We start from the raw sequence: 14347 nt of genomic DNA, 5'->3' as shown, positions 1-14347 counted from the left end.
AAGTTGCCTAATCCTCTCGTGATATTACTGAATTAGTCGTGGAGCGGCTTGAACAGGTCGAAAAATTATTACGGTTGTCGGTTCGTCTTGAACTTTATGCTTCTCCCTTTCGTGGTTCCACACCAAGTAATTTTGTCACTGCCGTACCTGTTAGCTAGAAGTGAGTTGCAGAACCTCCTCTTCCGAGCCATGGCTGAAGTGTTCTCCTTACAGCAGTTCAGGGAGCTCGTCATTAGGCAGAGATTGACCACAGGAGTTCGAAAACCGCTTGAATGTCGTTACATTTGGGAGTTGCAGCGGGATAAAGAGCAGTTACATCAGTATGTGGACAGAGTTCAGACGGCGTCCTTGGCTTTGTTAATCGATTTGCCTGAACAACAGCCGCTGTCTATTGTTCTTAGGGGAATGCGCGTTGCGGATAAGTAGCACTATGTCTTCCGTAATCAGCCTTCAGCTTGGGAAGAACTCCGTGCCGCGGTTGTAGCGATATGGGCGTTGCCGCTTGGATACGATGTATGTCACGAAGTTAAGGGGCAGGCCACCGGCGCTGGCAAGGGAAATTCCGAAGTGTCTGCATCCGCTGAAGCAGTAAAACTGGAACCCCGGTGTTGTTTCAGGTGCGGCAGCACGGCTCACTTGGAGCTCTCTCGGATTCAGCCTCGCGCTCTCAGAGCCAATAAATGACGCCGGACTGGGCAGCTATCTCGTGATCGAGCCTTTAGACGCTGGCGTACCCGTGTTGTCGCTCCCTCTTCACCGCCCTCGCCTTACGTTTGTTCTCGAGTAGGTGGCGAACCGATCTGTGCTCTTTCCGATTCTGGTAGCTCATTTTCATTATTGTGCTTCGAGTGGTTTTTGGAAGTTGGTCATTTTACGAAACTTCGGTCGGTGCTTTCTCCGGTGCAGAGATGTCGGGTGGCCAATGACCAGGTGTTGCCTCTGCATGATTGGGTCCGAGGGAGTATATCGATGGGGGATTTTTCCTGGCCCTTGTCATTAGCCTCGGTCAAGGAGCTGCCGGTCGATCTAATTTTGGGATGTGATTTCAGTAAATACTGGGTTATTCTTGGATTATTCTGGGCACACCTTTTTCTTTAAGTTAGCTCCTTTGGAGAAGTTTCTACATCTACATCCATACTCCGCAAGCCACCTTATGTTTCGTTTTATAAGTGCGCTAAACGTATTGTGCATCGAAATGCAGATGCATTGGCCGTTCAGGATGTGGCTAATGAGTTTGATCTTACCCATCTCTCGCCGCATCACGCTTCTCAATTACTGGATTTGTTACAGAGTTTTCCTGAGCTTCTTAGTGATAACTTGAGTGTCACTAATGTTCTTAATTACCATATCCTTCTATCCGACGATAGTCCTGTCAGGCAGCCAAATGCTCCAACAAGGAGTTATTACGCCTTCTACATCTACTTATGCTTCCCCCACATGCCATGTTCCCAAGGATCAGGAGCACTATTTCAGACCTGTGGTTAACTACCGGGTGCTTGAACACTAAGGTTGTCTTTGAATGGGCCTCTGCCTCTGATCTACATAACTTTTACCTGGTTTGCCGGTACTAATTGGTTTACTGTTCTTGGTTTGAACCAAGCCTGTTATCAGATTCCATTAGCTGAAGAATGTAAACATGTTACCGCATTTTGTACTGATTGGAATCTGTTTGACAGAGTTCCTTTTGGTTTGGCAACTCGTTTGCTGGATAATATCCTTAGGGACTTGAAATTAGTGTTTGCCTATAATTATTTGGACGATTTAGTCATCTATAGCCGTTCGTTTCAGGACCATTTGGATCATATCCAGAAAGTTCTTTCGAGGTTTCAGGGAGCCTGGCTGACTGTTAAACCCAGTAAGATGACATTAGAAACGCAGCAGGTGTTCTTCTTAGGTCACCTAGTGTCAGGTCAGAGTATTCGCATCGAACAAGAGCGAACTAAGACCATACGGGCGTTGCCTCCGCCTACTGATAAACGCGGAATTTGCTAGGTTCATAGGCATGTTGAACTATTTTATCGTTTTGTCCCTAATTTTGCTTAGTTGGCCGCGACCTCAAACGAACAGTGCCGGAAGAGAGTGCGTTTTGAATAAGGACCTGTCCAGGAGCCCGCGTTTGAGTATATTAAGGCAGCTGTAGCCAATCCTCCATTTCTAGGAGTACCACACTTTAATAAAAGGCTTATTGTCCAAAATGACACATCTAATGCTGGTATTTGAGCTGTTCGAAGGTCAGACGCAGCCATTAGCTTACGCGTCTCGTCGGTTCACTGGCGCCGAACTTAAGTACTCCATCTACGAGTGCAAGGCGTTGGCCGTTTTGTTTGCATTGGAGAAGTATCACTTCTGCCTTGAGCATCGGGAATTTCAGTTAGAAGCCGACAATCAGGCTTTGAGCTGGGTGCTGGCTAGGCCGCGTAAAACTGGCCGTAGTGCCAGATGAGAGGTACGCATTTAATTTGAAGTTAAACACGTGAAAGACACTGAAAATATCCTTGCGGATGTCCTCAGCCGGTAGTTCGCCGAATCTACACCTAGTGAGGGAACCCGGGAGACAGATGAAGGCAGGATTGGGAGAAATTCCTCTTTAGTTTGATGTCGTTTAGCGTCGGGATCAGGACCCTATTTGGCTGGGGAACTGTCGCATGAGTATATTATTAACAGTTGCATTCTGCGTAAAAGGGTCGGGCATGCGAAGCAGTTAAAGAAGTTTGCCAGTAGCTCTGGTGCGCCCGGTTTTTCGGTACTTTCATGATTCGTTGGTGGGTAGCCACTTATAAGTTCCTAAGACTCTGAAAAAAGTCAAAGCCTCTTGGCCCTCCATGGAGCGAAATGTCAGAGAGATGGTATAGCAATATCGGCTGTATAATGTAGTCAAACCCAAGAATGCTCTTCAACAGGGTTTGCTGAGCTCTGAGCGCGAGTCCTGTCCTACGCACAAGCTCTATATCGATTATCTAGGACCCTTTCTTCGTACTAAGAAAGGTCATCGATACGTGTTAGTTATTATTGATGCGTTCTCCGGATTCACTTGGCTCCTTCCGAGCCGTAACGTCACTGCTACCACCACTATTTCTCATTTAACTAAAGTTTTCATTGTTTTTGGCCCCCCTAAGAAAATTGTTAGCGATAATGCGCCGGCCTTCCTTTCGGCTCCTTTCAAGGCGTCCTATTTTCAGAACGGTGTCAAGCATATCACGACTGCGTCGTATTATCCGCAGGCATGCTTTACGGAGAGGGTTAACCGAAACCGTAAATCCGCTTTGATTTCAGAAAACGCCTAGTAAGTGGGACTCTAGTCTTCCTTGGCTTAGTTTTGCTTTTAATACCACCAATCATGAAGCCTTGGGAGCTACTCCCGCCTCTTTGATCCTTTCCTATCCTGTTAATTCCCCTTTTTAGAACTTGTGGGGAATTCAAGATCTAGTTCCTCAAGTCATCAATGAAAACTGGAACCGTCCCAGACGTAATATACTCAGGGTCCATAATAATCAAGGTGAGCGTTACAATCGTAATCGGCGAACATTTAGAGGGAGGCCAGGAGATCAGGTCTATGTCCGTAGTTTCCCCAGTAGGCAGGTGCGTGTCGGAAATATGAGTAAATTTACTCCTCATTTTCTGGGGCCTAGCACCAATTTGCGCATTTTAGGCCCGGTGAATCTGCTGGTTAAGGATAACCATTCCGGTAACCAGTACTGGGTTCACCTTAGCCAGGTTAAATCCAGTTAGTTCGTCTGATGGTTAAGTAGCCCCCCTCCCCTTCCGGCATCGTGTTTGTTTGAGGGCGGGAGGTTGAGCCGTGGCTGGCTCATGTTATGCTTCCCATTAAATCTTGGTTTTGGTTGATATTCTGTGATTAGTCTCTCGCGGTTATGCTGTTATCCTCTCTCTCCGTGAGTCGCAGCAGCAGCGCGTATCGATATTAGTACCCTTGTACTATCTATGGCGTCGCGCTTATAGTTTTCCGACTGCAGCGCGTGCGGGTAATGCTCCGGTCCTTTTGCCTCAGAAAGTCTACAAGGAAGAGCTATGTGGTCTACTTAGTTCTGGTGCATACCGGAAGATTAACAAAGATCCTACTATCAAGGTGACAGTATGGACTGCTGCCTTGCTGAACGCTTCATCACTACCAAAGGAAGTCAAAAGAAGTACCACCGAGATATTATGGTCTTCCTAAAGTTCACAAAATGTCTAAGTATGAGAGTGTAGAGGTCTATGAGACCTATAACGAGCGCTATTGGTTCACCGACGTATTTTTCTGCCAAACACTTGGCTTCCTAATTAAAACAATTGGTAGGAAAATGGAGTCACCACATTCGTAATTCTATGGATTTTATTCAGAGACTTAACACGTCAAAACTAACTACCACATCATTATTATTTAGCCTGACGTTGCTGTCATTATGCACCGGTACCTTTAAAGGACTCTTTCTCTTATCAGCCAACATCTTGATAAGAACATTACGGCCTTATTTGAACATGTGCTTTTATCATCTTATTTCCAGTTTAATGGTGAATTTTATGAGAAGATTGGATAGTTAATAAAAATTTGCTGGTTTCCAGCCGCGTCGGGTGGTTAAAATCCCACGGGCTTTCGACTGAGCTCTCCCCGGTCATTCTCAAGTGGTAAGACTGACTGCTGTGTCGCCGTGGCCGCGTCGTTATACAGCCGCACTGCTGGATGTGACGTCACTGGTGCTCTCTTCCACGCCATATATGATCATGTTTTCATACCGCGTCCATCGCGCCCGTTTTAACATCGCGATAGCCGGGTCCCAGGCTGTGCTGAGCTGCAAACATCCGTCCTTGTTGATGGTGTTTTCAGCGGTTTTTATTTCAATAGCTTCTTTTATGACGCTATCGCAAAATCCCTCCGCTTTCATAACGACAGATGTTTCGTCGAATAGAATTCGGTGTCCATTTTCTAAGGCGTGTTCTTCCACGGCTGATTTTTCTGGATAGCGTAGGTGTAAGCACCTCTCGTGTTCCTTTCCGACGTTGCTCTACCATGCGTACTGTTTGGCCGACGTAGTAACAGCCACACTGACATGGTATCTTGTACACTCCAGGCGTTCTTAGCCCTAGGTAGTCCTTCACAGGCCTTATGAGCTGACGAATTTTTGCTGGGGACCTGAACACCGATGAAATGTTATATCTCTTCAGGAGCCGGCTAATCTTTCCCGACACTGTACCACAGAAAGGCTAAAACACAAGTTTCTTGTTTTCTTCTTCGGTGGTGTTCTCTTCTCTCTTAGTTTGTTTTTTGCGTGTCGCGCCAGATATAGCCTGTGATACCTGTCCGTGGCTGTACCCGTTTTCCCGGAAGACGTTTCGGAGGTGGCTCAGTTCTAGTGGCAGACTTGCTGCGCCTGGGACGACTTTAGCACGATGGACGAGGGTATTCAGAACGCCACGTTTTTGTGCCGGATGGTGGTGGCTGAGAGCGTGCAGATACTGATCTGTGTGTGTGTGTGTGTGTGTGTGTGTGTGTGTGTGTGTGTGTGTGTGTGTGTGTGTCGGTTTTCTGTAGACACTGCGGCTGAGGTGCCCCTTGGTTTTCCGTCGAATGAGGACGTCAAGCAAGGGCAATGTACCCTCTGTCTCGACTTCCATCTTACACTTGATGTGGCCGTGAATGCTGTTCACGTGTTCCAAAATTCACGACCATGGGGCTACATGATGAAAGTGTCATCAACGTAACGCTAAAGGCAACTTGGTTTAGCTGGAGCCGTGTCCAAGGCGAAGTCTTCAAATTTTGCCATAAAAAGTTTGGCTATGGATAGAGCCAGAGTGCTTCCCATAGCCACGCCGTCCAACTGGTCGAAATACTGGCCGCCATGTAGGAAGTACGACTATGTCACTGTGTGCTTAAACAGTCCCACAATTGTGCTATCAGATAATTGTGAGAGGAGATCTATACAGTCTTTGACCGGAACACGTGTAAACAGGGAGACCACACCAAAACTAACCATCATATCTCCTTGACTAAGACACAGTTGTTCAATTCTGTTGAGAAAGTCGACGGTGTTCTTGATGTGATGCACACAACGACCCACATGCGGTGCAAGGAGGCTGGTCAGGTGTTCTGACAGTCTATAAGTGGGTGACCCAATGGTGTTCACAATGGGACGAAGAGGAGAATCCGGTTGTGGATTTCTGGTAGTCCATAAAGCGTAGGTGGTCTCGGCGCCTGAGGGAGCAGAGTCTTAATAACGCCCTCTTCCAGCATTGACTGTTTTAGAAGCTCTGATGTCTTCCTCATTATTCTTGACGTCGGGTCCCGTGGCAGTTAACGCTATATATCCTCTTCAAGCATTAACTGAATTTTGGCATCGTAGTCAGCTTTATTTAGAATGACGGATGCATTGCCCTTGTCGACTGGCAGAACCACGATGAGTGCGTCGTTGCGGAGTGCGTGAAGACTATTGCGTTTAGCCCTAGTCAAGTTAGACCTCGGTGGTTTAGATTTTGAAATGATGCGACACGTTTCGCGATGAATTTCGTCAGCATTCTCACTAGGCATCTTACGGATTGCTTGTTCAACCCCACTTATATCATCATAGACAGGGATCCTCTGAGGCGCTGGTGCGAAGTTAAGACCTTTCTTAAGCGCCGAAATGGCACCCGCATCGACCTCTTTCTCCGTCATATTGATGACAGTTCCTTCTGTTGATTTCCGTTCTGCACCGTGTTGTTGTTAAGATATCCACGCGAACTACCCTTTCTGTTTCTCTGTGGCCTTCTTTTGCTGTGGTGGCAGCGTCGACCCACTCAAAATCTAATTGTGAGAGTACCTCTGTCAACTGCAGATGTATAGCCAGCAGTTCGCGACCTTTTAAATCCAGCTGCCTCCTAGTCAAGTATATCGTTTCCCGCAACAGGGCAGAGCTGGCTGAACGGTAGATTCACCTGGCTGCCGAGGTAAATCGTGGAATCGCGTTCTCATCTCAACAGCGTAGCAGGAAGGCTACAGAGCTTAACAGGTTAGCCTTCTTCCCAAGCAGGTTCCCTAGGCGCCACGTCCCCCCCCCCCCCCCCCCCCCCCCCGTAGAGGTACGCCATGTATGAATGCGTGGTTTCGTAACCATATGAATTAATAAGATTTTCTCGGGCTTCCAGCCACGTCAGGTGGTTATAATCCAACGAACTTTCGACCGAGCTCTCCTCGGCCACATCAAGTTTACGATGGAAGTCGAGACAGATGATGCACTGCCCTTGCTTGACGTACTCGTTCGACGGAAAACCAACGGGCACCTCAGCCACAGTCCCCGCAGGAAACCTACACACACAGATCGGTAACTCAGCCACCACCATCCGGCACAAAAAGTGGCCTTCTGAATACCCTCGTTCATTGTGCTAAAGTCGTCCCAGACGCAGCAAGTCTGCCACTAGAACTGAGCCACCTCCGAAACGTCTTCCGGGAAAACGGGTACAGCCACGGACAGGTATCACAGGCTATATCTGGCGCGACACGCAAAAAACAAACTAAGAGAGAAGAGAACACCACCGAAGAAGAAAACAAGAAACTTGTGTTTTAGCCTTTCTGTGGTACAGTGTCGGGAAAGATTAGCAGGCTACTGAAGGGATATAACATTTCATCGGTGTTCAGGCCCCCAGCAAAAGTTCGTCAGCTCATGAGGCCTGTGAAGGACGATCTAGAGCTTAGAACGCTTCGAGTGTACAAGATACCATGTCAGTGTGGCTGTTACTACGTCAGCCAAACAGTACGCATGGTAGAGCAACGTCGGGAAGGAACACGAGAGGTACTTACACTTACGCTATCCAGAAAATTCAGCCGTGGAAGAACACGCCTTAGAAAGTGGACATCGAATTCTATTCGACGAAACATGTCGATATGAAGGAGGGATTTTGCGATAGCGTCATAAAAGAAGCTATTGAAATAAAAACCGCTGAAAACACCATCAACAAGGACGGAACCCGACTATCGCGATGTTAAAACGGGCGCGACGGACGCGGAATGAAAACATGACTGTATACAGTGTGTTACAAAAAGGGACGGCCAAATTTCAGGAAATATTCCTCACACACAAATAAAGAAAAGATGTTATGTGGAGATGTGTCCGGAAACGCTCAATTTCCATGTTAGAGCTCATTTTAGTTACGTCAGTATGTACCCTACTTCCTCTATTCACCTCCAGTTGGCAAAATAGAAGGAAGGTAATGTTGACTTCGATGTTTGTGTTGACATGCGACTCATTGCTCTACAGTACTAGCATCAAGCACATCAGTACGTAGCATCAACAGGTTAGTGTTCATCACGAACGTGGTTTTGCAGTCAGTGCAATGTTTACAAATGCGGAGTTGGCAGATGCCCATTTGATGTATGGATTAGCACGGGGTAATAACCCTGGCGAGGTATGTTTGTATCGAGACAGATTTCCAGAACGAAGGTGTCCCGACAGGATGACGTTCGAAGCAATTGATCGGCGTCTTAGGGAGCACGGAACATTCCAGTCTATGACTCGCGACTGGTGAAGACCGAGAACGACGAGGACACCTGCAATGGACGAGACAATGCTTCGTGCAGTTGACAATAACCCTAATGTCAGCGTCAGAGAAGTTGCTGCTGTACAAGGTAACGTTGACCACGTCACTGTATTGAGAGTGCTGCGGGAGAACCAGTTGATTCCGTACCATATACAGCGTGTGCAGGCACTATCAGCAGCTGATTGGCCTCTACGGGTACACTTCTGCGAATGGTTCATCCAATAATGTGTCAATCCTCATTTTAGTGCAGATGTTCTCTTTACGGATGAGGCTTCATTCCAACGTGATCAAATTATAAATTTTCAGAATCAACATGTGTGGGATGACGAGAATCCGCACGCATTTGTGCAGTCACGTCATCACCACAGATTTTCTGTGAACGTTTGGGCAGGCATTATTTGTCGGTGATGTCTTGATTGGGCCCCATGTTCTTCCACCAATGCTCAATGGAGCACGTAATTATGATTTCATACGGGATACCCTGCCTGTGCTGCTAGAACATGTGCCTTTACAAGTACGACACAACATGTGGTTCATGCACGATGTAGCTCCTATACATTTCAGTCGAAGGGTTCGTATGCTTCTCAACAACAGATTCGGTGACCGATGGACAGGTAGAGGCGGACCAATTCCATGACCTCCACTCTCTACTGACCTGAACCCTCTTGACTTTCATTTATGGGGGCATTTCAAAGCTCTTGTCTACGCAACCCCGGTACCAAATGTAGAGACTCTTTGTGCTCGTATTGTGGACGGATGTGATACAATACACCATCCTCCAGGGCTGCATCAGCGCATCAGGGATTCCATGCGACGGAGGGTGGATGCATGTATCCTCGCTAACGGAGGACATTTTGAACATTTCCTCTAACAAAGTGTTTGAAGTCACGCTGGTACGATCTGTTGATTTGTGTTTCCATTCCATGATTAATGTGATTTGAAGAGAAGTAATAAAATGAGCTCTAACATGGAGTTAAGCGTTTCTGGACACATGTCCACATAACATCTTTTCTTTATTTGTGTGAGGAATGTTTCCTGAAAGTTTGCCGTACCTTTTTGCAACACCCTGTTTGTCGAGGAAGAGAGCACCAGTGACGTCACAGCTAGCAGTGCGGCTGTATAACGACGCGGCCACGTCGACACAGCAGTCAGTCTTACCACTTGACAATGACCGGGGAGAGCTCGGTCGGAAGCTCGTGCGATTTTAACCGCTGGAAGCCTGAGAACATTTTATTAATTCATATCGCCGAGAAACCATGCATTCATACAAGATCGATGGTGTTGTCATGGGACGCCCCCTCTACCCTCTGGTAGCTAATTTATTCATGGAAGACTTCGAGGACAAGGCACTGGACTCAGCAAGTTTTAAACCAACGGTCTTCTGGAGGTACGTGGACGACACATTTGTGGTATCGCCGCACGGGATGAATGAATTACATCGATTTCTTGAGCATTAGAATTCCATCAATTCTAGTATCAAATTTACTATGGAAATATAAAAAGACGTTTACCTCCCATTTTTGGATGTTGTCGCTCGCCGTAAAGTTGATGGCACATTAGGACACGCCGTATACCGGAAACCAACGTATACAAATCTATATGTTCATGCCAGTAGCTGCCATCACCCTTCACAGACCGTAGGTGTTCTTAAGACCTTAGTGCATAGGGCACACTCTATTTCCGATAAAGACAATTTGCAACAAGAGCTTACATACCTTAAGAGCATTTTTAAATCGAATGGATTTTCCCCGCAACAAATTTGTAGAGCATTCAATGTAAAACCTAGGAAGAAGATATTAATTCTTTCAAATCTAGTACTTTTTTGCCGATGTGGGTGTATTCTTGAGAAACTCTGTATTGTGGTGGTCTTTCACCCCCCCCCCCCCCCCAACGAAGACTGCTGCAGCTATACTCTGTGAAGGGACGATTTACAGCTTCGTAAAGCGGGTGTGTATCAGATTTATAGCGGAAATTGTGAGAAATCGTACAGAGATCAAACACGCACCGTTCATGAGAGATGTGTAGAGCATCGAAGATACAAACGCTTATTACAGCCAGACAAGTCAGCTGTGGCCGAACATTGTCTTGGTACAGGTCATTCCATGAATTACAGTGATGTGAATATTTTAACATCCACGTCTTCCTTTTGGGAATCTGTCTTCAAGGTATAGAGATTAGAGCAGCTAATAATTTAATTAACAGAGATAATGGTTTTAATTTGGACAAAGCATGGAATCCGGCTCTTGGGGTAATTGAACTGCAGAGAAGTCGTCACGGTGTCACCGCCGCTGATCATACATCGATAAGCGAATCGAATGTCTGTACGCCTTCGCCACAGGCGGTGCATGTATAAGCGTATTTCTTTGCCGCCGACCATCTCTGACTCGCATGCGCAGTACCCGCCGCGGTGGAGCATCTAAGGCCGCGCTTGGCATCTTGTCGTCAGTCTTATGACTCACTCTGAGGATGGCCGGACGATACGCGGCCGAAATATCAGTGGAGGAAATTTTATTTGCGCGCCTGCGTGCCCAAAATTTAATGGACTGTTCATTACACCGCGAGAAATTGAAAATGGACAGTGGTTATGAAGTTTTTTAAGTAAGAAACTGAGGAAAAATAGGGAGGAAACGTTTATGAAAAAAGCACATCGCCGATACAAAAATGAGCTTGTAATGTCTTCCCTTACGTTGTACTATATCCCACAGTATGTCTCGTTTCACCAGCTATCGATGCCCCTTAATAATTACATTGTTTCATCGTATAATGCGGTCAATAATTAAGTTTTGCATGTTAACCATACGGCAAAGCACTCTTCTCTTTGCGTGCTGTCATTTGCCAAAATCTTGTTTCCATATCTCAAACCGTTTGAGATGTGAGGAATGTTGAGAATATCTCATTCTGGCTTTTTCGCTGGCTCGGACGGTTGCAGATGAGTGCGCTACATCAGGTTAATTTTTCCGTCATTGGTGACTGAGACTTCCACCAAAGTCTATAAAGAAAAATTCATTATCTCAGCTGAATTTTATACGCGGCAACATATTATGTAATGTGTACCAAACGCAAAATCTTAGCAACCCCTATTTTCTATTTTAAACTTTTTCATATTTCATGCAGTGTCTTACTTAAATCGAAGTACCATAATAACTGTCACCATTAACGAAATGATGGGCACGTCACACGAAGCTGGCATATAAAGCTATAAGTAGGGAAAAATGATTTTTTTTTTTTTACGGAATAGTATCTGTAAAATCGTTTGAGGAAGAACGCAGGGCGTGTGGCTCGCTTCTGCCATCGCAGTGTGTCGCCAGCCGGCTGGAAGTGACCAGACAAGGTCGGCCCCGCCTAAAGAAACAAATGAACTCGCTCAGTAACTTTTCCCTGCGCATCGGCCACTGTATCCAGCACGGACTCCACCATCTGCCACATCATATTACACGGCTTGCAGGGTATAGGGTAGATGTGGACATTGATTTTCCACAGCTGCCACTATGCTCTGTATGTAAGTAAAGATTTTACAGCGGGTTTGTTGTTCAGAAATCGCATTTGAGTGTTGTTTGTTTGTGGGAAGACTGTGTGACACCTTGTGTACGAAGGGGAAACGTCTACCAGCACGTACCAAAGTCCGAGACTGCAGTTTGTCGTTACGCTGCTCGCGCTGTCACGTGTATACGGTGCCTATCGGTTCGCGAGGGTCACGTAGGCTGTTAATGGCCCTACGTGACTAGCGCCTGAGAGGCTCGACATGCTGTTTGGTTGGCTGTGCAGGAGCACACAGACACACCAGGTCCCCTGTGTCTGGGAACACAGCGAGCTCACTGGTGGCCAGAAGAGCGCCCTCACGGACAGTGCGGCGACGTCCAGCGACAACTGCTGTCGAAGCCCACATCGACGCGACAGCAGACCGAGGCGGCCGACAGTGGAACTCCCAACAAGGAGACTGGACATACCAAAGTGGCACTATGTCGTCTTTGCAGAGGAGTCCCAGTCCTGTGTACAACATCACATTGGACGTATCCATGCATGCAAGCTCTGAGGAGGACGAACGTTGCCAGACTGCTTTCGTCATCTTCTCATGGGCTCATCATCTGACTTGTTGGTATGGGGTACCACTGGGGTAAATAAGATGATCGCGTCTTGTCCACACAGATGGTAATTTGGACTGTACCTATCACATTTATGGCGCCTTAAGGACGGTGGCTATGACCCTTCTTCGAGATGTTCCTGACATTATCTTTCAACACATTACAGCAACATCGCATGTTGCCCTTGCTGTGCTGAACTGTGCCTCACACCCGGAGCATATTTACCGAAATTATGGCCAAAATGGCAAAAATGGACGTTTGGTCAACTATTGTAGCAAGTACATGAAAGATTCTCGGTTCACTTGCCTCGTCAAATTTTCAGAAAATTTCACGCTTTCGATGATACCCTCCACCATCGTCGTCAGGGACTAAAACTGACTGTCGTGAACTGGCAAGGTTCCCTCTTTCATACTCATAGGAAGGCATCTGATTTGCTGGATTACGTCACGGTGAAGCGTACAGATGTGTTGCCCCCCTACGTCGATAGATTTTGCTTGCAATCTAGCGCTGCATGCAGCACCATCTATCGCATCAGGCTGTGAACTGCGAGAAGTTAGAAAGTAAACCAACGTGCAATTGAAAAGAACTTTGCGACAGGCCTGGGACAATCACCTGCTGTGATCGGTAACATTAGACAAATGAACGTAGCAGAACCAACCTAGATTACACACACTAACATACACTTCTCAATACGCACATGTATAACACAGTACATAGTTATAATTAGTTTGAAGGCGCATTTAAAAATTGCGAGAAAAGTATGGCAAACTAACTACATATGGAACAATCACACACGTGACGAGCAATTCGGTGCCCTAGTAGAAGCAGTCCTGTCATCACGTCACCAGTAAAATCGTTAATCTGTCTCGCGTGTGTCACACGAATCTACTTTGAAATTTTCAAGTACAAAAGGTTAAGAATTTGTGGTAAGTGGCATGGTACAAACTGAAAGACAGGCACACAAACTAACAAATGCATGCCGAGTCATCCCAGGCACCTCTCTATGGACGGCAGTGGAGTAGTTTAGGGGTATTCACAACTACAGTTAACCTAGTAGTGAAAGGGAGTGCTTTAAAGGTTTGAAACTATCAAAAATAATTTTGGCCAGGATTTCGGTACATGTAATCCACTGTTGGTTGGTTGAATTGTTGGAGGGCACCAAACACCAAGGTCATCGGTCCCTCACATTAGGGAAGGATGGGGAAGAAAGGTGGCTATGCCCTTTCAGAGGAACCATCCCGGCATTTGCCTGAAGCGATTTGGGGAAATCACGGAAAACCTTAATCAGGATGGCGGAATGGGTTTGAACCGTCGTTCTCCCTAACTAGAGTCCAGTGTGGTAACCACTGCGCCACCATGCTCAGTATATAATCCTCTTTGCGTCGATACAGAGCGTTCCAGACTGTTGCTTTAAACAGACACCAGAAACACTGGCTACGAACTGTGCAGAGACAGCCACAACAGGGGGTGAAACCCGTGTAGGGGCTACACGTAACACGACTTCGGTTCGCTGTCAGGCCACTTGCAGTGCTGCAAGTTTATTAATGCATCATGTCGCTTTCTTATTGGATGATCTTTAGGTTCTGTGTTTGTTTTCACACGTTATTAACAGGCAGTTCAGATAGTGCATTTTAGCAGAAGTCAACGAAAATTTTGGTGGAGTACGAAAAACGAATGGGAACAAAAATAACAAAGGATACGAAGAGTACACTAACAATGGATTTCAATCGAGGTTCTTAAGCTGTAACAAAAATACG

The sequence above is a fragment of the Schistocerca gregaria genome, unplaced genomic scaffold (genome assembly GCF_023897955.1).
Source record: "Schistocerca gregaria isolate iqSchGreg1 unplaced genomic scaffold, iqSchGreg1.2 ptg000440l, whole genome shotgun sequence".
Lineage (NCBI taxonomy): Eukaryota > Metazoa > Arthropoda > Insecta > Orthoptera > Acrididae > Schistocerca > Schistocerca gregaria.
The sequence above is the reverse complement of the archived record's forward strand: the minus strand, read 5'-3'. Positions refer to the sequence as shown.